Genomic DNA, 10,643 nt, shown 5'->3' with positions numbered 1-10,643 from the left:
GTATTTCTTAAAATCTATTTTCTATATCTCATATTAAGAATATGAAGTTATAGTAAATAATATCCTTGTTGATTTAATTATAGCTACTTGTGAAAAGGTTTTATCATGGTCCATGTCATGAGTATGATAAGGATTATAGTCAACGACATGAGTATGAAAAAAAATCCTTATATAACAAGTATTTCAAAATGTATATATATATATATATATATATATATATATATATTCTTTCTAGAAGAATCTCTTACTCCTTCTAGCCTTGCTATAAAGAGGAAGATTAATCAAGCCCACACTTGATTATTAAACATGGATTAAATTTCAATGTTCATGACTCTAAGTCATTTGTCAGATCCAAGATCTGATATAACATTTTGATAGTTTATGGTTTAACTAGAAACCATCAAGATCTCATCAATGAGAGATTCCACATTTCTCAAGTCATAAATGATTTATGCCATTATTGTGAGCAATTTGTGTTTATGAATAGCTACTACTCATGTTCAACAATTCCTTGTTGAAACTAGTGCCAACAATTGTTAGATCCGGCTATGGTTCTTGAGCTGCTTCAATTTCTACGTGCCTCCCACTTGCTTTATCTTAGAAGCTTGTTTTCTACTAACTCAGATTTCAGAGGAATAAAAGAACTTATTCTTGGTGGGTTTGAATATAATAATCTAAATGCCCTTTTATAATATTCTACAATTATGTAATTAGTTGGTATTTGTATTCTAGATACAATTAACAGTGATTGAAGTATAATCCCAAAAAGGTTAAAAGGAGGACATTTCTACCGATTAGAAAGTAAACTATATCTTTGTGACATCCCCAATTTCACGGCCAGAAAAGACCGATCTGTTTATGCTTTGTTTTTAAAATCAGAGTAATCATTTAAAGAAAACTGTTGCGGAATTTGTTCCCAAAACAAAATATGATAAGAATTTATCAAGCGTATTTATTAAAGAAAATGTATTTTCATTAAATAATAAAACCTCAGGATGTCATGTTCCGATACAGACCAAAAGCATAAACAATATAAAATAGACCTTACAATAGTTATTTACAACTACTGATCTATAATCCAAAATCTCTCGTCAAATCCACCAACTTATACCCTTGTGCCATTACCTATAATGAAAAGTAAACTGAGTGGGTCAGGCTTGGGAACCTGGTGAGCATATAGAGTTTTCAACCCACAATAATATAATTATTATATTTAATCAGCAAACAATCAACCCAATTACCCATCCCCATTATCTTCTTAAGGTTTTACCATAAGAACCAACTATCCTTCATTCATTTATTCCTAAGGGTTTACCTAAGGAATTGACACGAAGTCAATTGCTGCCAAAGTTTATTTATCCGGTACTAAATCCATAGCTATCAGGTGCTAACTCCATAGTCACCAAGGTTCACTTAACAAGCGCTAACTCCATAGTCGCCATGGTTTACTTGACAAACGCTAACTCTATAGTCGCCAAGGTTTACTCAACGTGTGCTAACTCCATAGTCGCCAAGGTTTATACAATGGGTGCTAACTCCATAGTCACCAAGGTTTATACAATAAGCGCTAACTCCATAGTCACCAAGGTTTATACAATAGGCGCTAACTCCATAGTCACCAAGGTTTATACAATAGGCGCTAACTCCATAGTCACCAACTATCCCATCTACCCATGTTCTACCCAACATTTTCGTAGATATAATACTTATACAGTTTAAATCATTTAACACCTGTATAAAACATCAATTCCACGCCCGTCTCAAATAGAAAAATAATATATATATAAACACATAGCACGTATTTCATAGCAAATACTTCATATTTATGTGTTAGAAGAAAGTAACTACACACTCACCCAAACATATACTTAATACATTCAAACAATACTTGTATTATACTCGTGTTTATGAAAGGGACTATACACCCACACATATAAACTACTTTATATTATACACATAGCACATATTTCGTAGCAAATACTTAATATTTATGTGTTAGGAGAAAGTGAACACACACTCACACATATAAACAACAATATATATACACATAGCACATATTTTATAAAATACTTCATATTTATATGTAAGATGAAAGTGACTATACACTTACTTGATTAGCCGATGCTCGGACAGCACTACGACTTGTAGAAGTAGTATTCTTCGGTACATCTGGAAGATATTCACAAAAACCGGGCTCCTCGCGGGCATGGCTTCAGCTCGGGAATAATGCTCCTCGGGACTTCAGAACTTGCTTCGGGGCTCGGGAATGATACCGGGGCTTCGAGATAGTTCTTGCACGCAAAACGAGGAGAATATGGGAGAGAAAGAAGGATTTTGAGCAACAAACTCGGCAGCCCTTGAGTTCTATTTATAGGGTGCTGATACTGGGATTACGTTGGGCGTAATTTTGGAGTACGCTGGGCGTACATAGAGTACGCTTGGCGTACTCTTCGGATAAGCTTTGATATGCGTGCCACAATCTTAAAAAATTCATAACTTTCGCATACGAGCTCCTATTTCGACGTTCTTTATATCCACGCGAAGGTGAGATTATGCTCTACAACTTTCATTTAGACTATGTCGGCTAATTTTGAATTTATTTTTATTATATTATTTTTAGTAGGCCGGGACAGGAAAACTTCGTTATAAAATCATAACTTCTTCATCCGACGTCCGTTTTCTTCTGTCTTTTTACCGTTGCACTACTAATGACGAGATCTTTGATTCTCATTTAGATTGTTTCGGCTAAAAACCGCTCGATCTCAAATCGAGTATTCGGGCTGCATACCGTTAAGTCGAAACTTAGAAAAATCATAACTTCCTCATACGAAGTCAGATTTGGACGTTCTTTTTATGCACGCTCACGGTTTAACGAACTCTACAACTTTTTTTATAACACTAAGGCTAAATATCGCTCTAACGTAAATTCACTTTTTACGTCATTCAGCGTCGTGCCGGTTCTGTCGCGAAACTTCGACAAATCATAACTTTTTCGTTATAACTCGGATTTCGGCGTTCTTTATATGTACGGAATCCTTGTAACATATACTATAAATTAGTTAAGATTATTTATTCTAAATACGATTTTGTCAAAAAGTCATTTTCAACCCCTATTATCTCTAAATTGACTAGCCCGGATCTACGGGCGTTACAATCATGTAAAGTTTAATTCACCCTTTATCATCACGGAGGCTTTAGATGGTACTGTTGGGTTGTATCTTGTGTTCAATCATAGACATTTATTAGAAAGGAAGTCATACACCAAAGTGTATAGTTCCTTAATACCTATTTTCTCTGCACTTTAGTGAAAATATTATTAGAAATATTTTATATATAAATAAGATTCACATATGTCAAATAAACTACATTATTTGCCTTCAAAGATCCATTTCTTAATGTTGGAATATGTGGATTTCATTTATACAATAAAGATAACAATGTCATGGATAAGTTTGATTTAAAACAAGTTTAAGTCAAAAGTGCTTGCATATAGAACTTAATTTTATTTATAAAATGTTTATATTTACTTTGTAATTCTATTAAGAGATCTAGTCTCAGAAATAGAAGTCAGCCATTTTAGAATATGAGTATTATCGTTATAAAAATGTTCTAGAAAATAATCAAACATTTAAATAAATAACTGATACATAAATATTTAGGTATGCTAAATTTAAAAAATACATTGTTCCAAAACAAACATTGTTTTATATTTCAAGCAATTTATGTTCTAAGCATAAATAATAAACTAAACTTCAAGAGTGTGGTTGCAACTCGCTTGTGCTCAACTAGTTAATCTTTTGTAAATATTTGCAATCAAGTTACAAATATTAGATTAATATTTATAACACGTACTTGAGTGTTACACGAAAAGTATGAGTTTTATCCAGTAGATACCTGAAGTACTAGTTTCTTCCAGACTTTCTTTCTAGTTAAGAGGAACAATTCCTCTACTAGTGTCCAATTTCTTCACAAAAGAAACAAGATCCATCTATGTGGGACTTATTGGATTTCTTGGGCTTAAAGGTGTTTATTCCATAAAACATGGGGCTTTTAGATCACACAAGGCGACTCTTTTAACCTTGCACTATTCCAACAAAATATAACTATATTTAATGGAATATTGCTTAACCTGTTATATTATCATATATATATATATATATATATATATATATATATATATATATATATATATATATATATATCTAAATTATCAAAAAATTCCTATAAGTCATGAATAATTGTTCCTAGTACGATGTTAGAAGCATCTTGAGCATCTCTGTGATGTATTTACTAAGTATCATATTCAGGTCTATTGCTCAAAACAATTTGTTTAGGAACAGGTCCTTTAAGTGTATACAATTTCACATCAATCATGAGATTGTCTTTTAAGACATGAACCCATTCACTGAATTTGTATCTATTGAATGTTATTGTTTCATTAAGTCATTTAAAGAGAAATGGCAATTCATGGTTATGAGAGTGGATTATATATCTACAAAATTTTAACAAAATTCATTTGGTATTTTCAATATTTAATCTTTAATTATTAATACCCTTTTAGTTTCTAAAAACATTAATTATAAAAGTCTAGGATCCAAGTTGCAAAACAAATAAATGGTTAGATATCCTTTATCCGATTCATCCGAATTCAACTCGGTAGATATCGATTATCAATTATATATTACCATATAATTTAAAGATTTATGGGATGTCTAATAGAAAATTTAATTAGACATGTTTGATCCCATCTATGCCTCAAAACTCTCTTGCTTAGGTATCCTTTATCACAAGATATTTCCGATCAAATCATTCAATTTGAAAAAGTTTTGTAATCGGCCTATCACTTGGTTATAGTAATCGCGAAACACCCCGGCCATCAAAAGATAACACCAAACGTTAGGTATCCTTTATCACACCAGTGTATACAAGAGACGTGCATGTGTTTTTTAAAAATGATTGCATAGATTTGAGGTTTGTAAGGGGTCTTTGATGTTTTTATAATTCTAGTTTAAAAGCATTCAATAAACCATGATATACTTCAAAAAACTTATTTCATGTTAATATCACATTTTTAACAATGTTCTATATATAAAACCCGGTTTTATATAATTGACACGATCAAAGTTTTAAATTAATAACTAGTATTAAGTTATATCGTTTGAGCACTTTAGAACATTTAAAAACCTTTTAATAAAACTTCCTTTTATAAAATAAGGTTTGGAGTTTGATAAGTTTACAAATCTCTATTTTAAACTTATACAATTTTAATCTCGAAATTTTACCGGTTACTAGTTTTAACGATTAAACTTGTTTTATTGTAAAACTATTTTTAGCATCTTACATTAAAAGGTAAATTTCATTAAAACCAAACTTCTTGTGATGTTTATTTATGTTCAAATATTATTTTGCATTTGAAAAACTAATTTATCAACCATAACATAATAATAATAACATAAACATAAAACAACACAAGCATGCATAACAATTATGACATATGTGCATAAACCAAGCCATTTACTAGTAATAATTTTGTGAGCCATTACAAAATTATCAAGTCCATTCCTAAAGGGACATAAGGGACCTTTATCTTGTGAAGTCTTCATGTGCTCCCACTCTCTTCAATACCTTGTAGCAAGTTTATAAAAATTATTCTATAAAGTTTGAGGAACTTTAATAAAATCAACTTTATAAACTTTTGATCTTCAAAATGGCCACCATCTTCATTCTTGTTACATTTTTATAAAAATAAACTATTTCTAAAACTAGTCTATTACTTACAAAAATTAACAAAAGAAAATTATCTACTTAATTATTACATACCATATAAATAAATAATTAATTACAACCATTTTAAATAAATCAACACATTCAACAGCATAAAGGTCCATGGCTAGTTTATGCACATCATACATATTTATATACTAAAAAATATATAAAACAACTCTTTGTTTTTTCAAGACAACTTTTATGACCAAAAAGATGCATGTAAACTTTTGGTCACAAAAATAACAATTATAAACATTTTAAAGTTGTCATAGAAAACATGTATGAATTTTTCTTGCAAAGAGAAAACCATCCATGTTTTCCAAAAACAAAGATTTCATCAACTAAAGAAATAATCTAAATAATCGTGCAAAAATGGCTCTGATACCAATTGTTGGGTTTTTATTCAAAAATCTGGTTTCACAACTGATAAAATTGACAACGGAAGCTTTAAAATGTTTAATAAAACTAAAACTATTTTACCCACCAAGGGTCATTTTGCAAGAGTTAGAAAGATTAAAACAACCATATAAGGGAAAACATAACAATCTTTGAAGACTTTGATTTTCATGGGTGGTTGGAAGTTGATGAAGTGTGGCATGAAACTCTAAAGCAAGAGTTCTCTACAAGTATCCACTAAGCAAGAGTAGAACCATCAAAACATGCTAGTATTCACTTGTAATTTTTTGTTCATAAACCTTTGAAATATATACCAAATATATGTTCAAAGGTGAAGCAACTAGGGGACTTTGTCTAGCATCAAAATGCGAGACAATGGAGGAGAAGGGAGAGCACGAAGCTCGAAATTTTTGGCAGCCCCTTAGAGAGGAAGTGCGCTCGGTTTTGGGTCTCCAAATACACCAAAAGAATGCTTGCAAGAAGATGTATGAACTACCTTCAAAAGCCTTACAAACCCTTCCTTATATAATGCCCAAAAAGTGTAAGGAGACCATAAAGTAAAAGGAGAGACAACTTTGTCCCAAGCATGGCAAAAGAAGACCATTCTTGGTCTCCTTACAATTTTCGAAAAAGCATGCACCAAAGAAGATAAAAATTGTCTCATGTCTAGTTTATATACACATGCATGTTATCTTTTTAAAAATCAATCATTTTTATAAATAATTCTCAACATATATATATATATATATATATATATATATATATATATATATATATATATATAACTAGTCATATATAAATATCTTATTTTATATAAAACTATCTTTTATATAAATTGTAACTAGCTTATTTTATATAAAACTACATTCTATATAAATTGAACTAGTTTATTAAGATATAAATATAACTTATAAATAATCATAATTTATGATATATTTCATAAGTTGTTATTTCTCCAATAAATATTATTTCCACAAATAATAAATTCCCAAATAGTAAAATATTATTTCCATGAAATAATACTTTTCCAATTAAATACAAGTGTTGATATATTTATTAGTAATCAAATTATACTAATAAATAATCAATTGACGGTAACTTGTTATATGGTGTGATCTTATAGGATCATATATTATTAGCAATATCATTCTATAATGACTCTTGTCATACTTGTCACACCCCCAAACCGGAACGGCGGAAACGTTCGGGGGCGGATGACTTCATGTGGTAGCATAACAAATGAATATATAGTAAAGAAAGCAATACAACCATCATATATATAATTGAAAGTTTACATTGTTAAAAAGTACATGTTCAAAACCAATTACAATATGATGCCAAAATATGAATTTAAACTGACGACGCAGCGTCCCTTCTTCAAAAGCTGTTTTGATACCTGTAATTACTGAATCCCTGGGACATACAAGTAGTTTTGAAAGAGTAGATCAACATTTAAGCTGGTGAGTTTCATAAGTATTAAATGACAATGTTTGTTATAAAAATGAAATGTTTTGTTTTTGTTTGTTTGTTTCTAGAAAATCCCATATTTTCTACTAACATAAATGTGGCCTTCTAACAAGACAAATGTTTGTTTCTAGAAAATGTATGTAGTATAAAATAACCAATATGTTTGAAAACCTTGTAAATCAATGTATTTTTAATACCTCATGTGAGTTTTATAACCATACTATTGACTCGGAATGCCTATACACAACGTTCTTCAGGCGTTGGAATGTTATGACGTTTGTCACCCCAAATGGTGGACTGTAGCTAACAGTCAAGGCACGGGTTGTCAAGCCCGTATAGATCTATACACAAACACCATGCTCCCCCTCCAAGGGATTCTGGTATATAATACATGACTTGAAATGTGTACTTGAACGTACGTGAAGTTAATGTCTCACAAATCTTAGTATAAAAACAGATTTACGTGTTAAAATGTTCGTTTGTTATTGTATATGAAAGTGACTTCTTGAAAATTTTGTTTCTAGTATGTAAAAGTTAGCAATATTCTCGTAAAACTATACCTATTATAGCTTTCTAAAAGTGTGTCTCATTTGTTTAGAAATCCCTAGAAAATGAATCACTTGATATGAAAGTATAGATTTTTATAGTGCCTAAGATAGACACGTATACATATAATCTAAGCAAAATGTTTAGTTTATACATGCATGACAACAATTTATATTTCAAAAGATAGAATGCCATTGTAATATATTTTATATACGAGAGTTCCCTATAAAGTTTATAAATCACATATGATTCTATTTAAATAAAAGTGTACAATAAAACTTTATATATAACACCCGATAATAAATCGTGTGTTTTACTTGTATCCCCCCCCCTTGAAAGCATATAAAAGCATTTAGAATATTTAAAAGGGTTAATTAAGGGGTATGAACTCACTTGAAAGATCAAAGAAAGGCGAGATGAAAACCGGGCAGAATTTCTTCTCGGGAAAACGGAATTTCTCGGGATTCTCGGGAATCTCGGGAGCACAAACGACCTTCGGGACTTGAGCAAAGTGACCGGGGCTTTGGGTTAGCACAGACACGGAAAACGAGGCAAGAACACAAAAGAAATGGAGCCCTTTCTTTGGAACCGTCACATCCCTTTTATAGGGGCTGGGAACCGCCTCTGTACGCTGGGCGTACGCGTGCGTCACGCATGACCGGATCCTCGAATGCCCCGGACTCGGATGGGACGGGCTGCTAGCTTCGCATAGGGCGAGACGTGGATGATCCGAAGCCTAGCCCTTGAGTACGCTGGGCGTACGCCTGTACGCTGGGCTTAACTCGGATAGGCTTGCTGACTCCCCTTCGGATAATACCAAGGATTAATAATTAAATTTATATTTTATTTAATTAATAAACTTCTAAAATTCATATCTTCTTTATACGAACTCCGTTTTCGATGTTCTTTATATCCACGCGTAGGTGAGACTACGCTCTACAACTTTCGTTTAGATTCCGTCGGCAAATTTTGAAATTATTTTTATTATTTATTTTTGAAATGTCGCGTTTAAGAAAATTTCGTTAGAAATTCATAACTTCTTTATCTGACGTTAGTTTTTGCCAGACTTTTTACCGCTGAAATACCTTTGTCGAGACCTTCGATTCTCGTTTAGCTCATTCCGGCCAAAAGTCGCTCGATCTCCGATTCGAGTTTTTAGCTGTCTGCTGCTAAGCCGAACTTGGAAAAATCATAACTTCAATATACGAAGTCGGATTTGGGCGTTCTTTTTACGTACCATCACGGTTTCATGACATCAAACATAGTAGGTAATTAAAATAGAAACTTTTTGGACATTTTATTTTCAAAGTTAATTTCATTAACTCAAAAGTGGTTACAATACTTGACTTTTTAGGTCATTACAAAGAGTTGAAATATCGGGTTGTCACATCATCCCCCTGTTAGAGGGAATTTCGTCCCGAAATTTAAAGTAGTAAAGATACTAGTGGATCAGAGAAAAGATGAGGGTACTTTTGTTTCATCTGATCTTCGCGTTCCCATGTGAATTCAGGTCCCTGCTTGGCATTCCAGCGAACCTTCACGATGGGTATGCGACTTTGTTTCGTTTGTTTGACCTCTCAGTCCATAATTTCTATCGGTTCTTCCACAAAGTTGAGGCTCTCGTTGATCTCGATCTCTTCGAGAGGAATAACAAGAGTCTCATCGGACATACACTTCTTCAAGTTCGAGACATGGAAGGTTGGATGTATGTTACTAAGTTCACGCGGTAGATTAAGCTTGTAAGCCACAGGGCCGATTCTAGCAAGAATCTCGAAAGGCCCTACGTATCTTGGATTTAGTTTCCCATGCTTTCCAAAGCGTATTAAACCCTTCCATGGTGAGACCTTCAATAAAACGTGGTCTCCTACCTGGAATTCCAAAGGTTTCCTCCTTTGGTCAGCGTAGCTTTTCTGTCGGTCTCTAAAGGCTTTCAACCGTTCACGAATTTGAACGATATTCTCTGTCGTTTCCCGTATGATTTCCGGACCGGTGAGGGTGCTTTCAGGAACTCTTCCTCTAGCTAACTAGGTGTCGCCAACTTCAGTCCAGCACAGAGGGGATCTGCACTTTCGACCATAGAGGGCTTCAAACGGAGTAGCCTTTATGCTTGTATGATAACTATTGTTGTATGAAAATTCGACAAGGGGTAAACGGATATCCCATGCCTTTCCAAAGTCAATCACACAGGCTCTCAGCATATCTTCCAAAGTTTGTATGTTCTCTCACTTTGTCCGTCTGTTTGTGGGTGGTAGGATGTACTCATGTCTAGCCTAGTCCCCAGGGAACTTTGTAGTGACTGCCAGAATCTTGAAGTGAATCTACTATCTCTATTGGAGATAATGGATATCGGAACACCATGCAGTCGCACTATTTCCCTTATGTAAGTTCTAGTAAGCTTTTCCATCTTGTCAGTCTCCTTGATTGGTAGGAAATGCGCGGATTTAGTCAATCTGTCGATGATGACCCAT

This window comes from Lactuca sativa, chromosome 5, assembly GCF_002870075.4.
Source record: "Lactuca sativa cultivar Salinas chromosome 5, Lsat_Salinas_v11, whole genome shotgun sequence".
Taxonomy (NCBI): domain Eukaryota; kingdom Viridiplantae; phylum Streptophyta; class Magnoliopsida; order Asterales; family Asteraceae; genus Lactuca; species Lactuca sativa.
The sequence above is the reverse complement of the archived record's forward strand: the minus strand, read 5'-3'. Positions refer to the sequence as shown.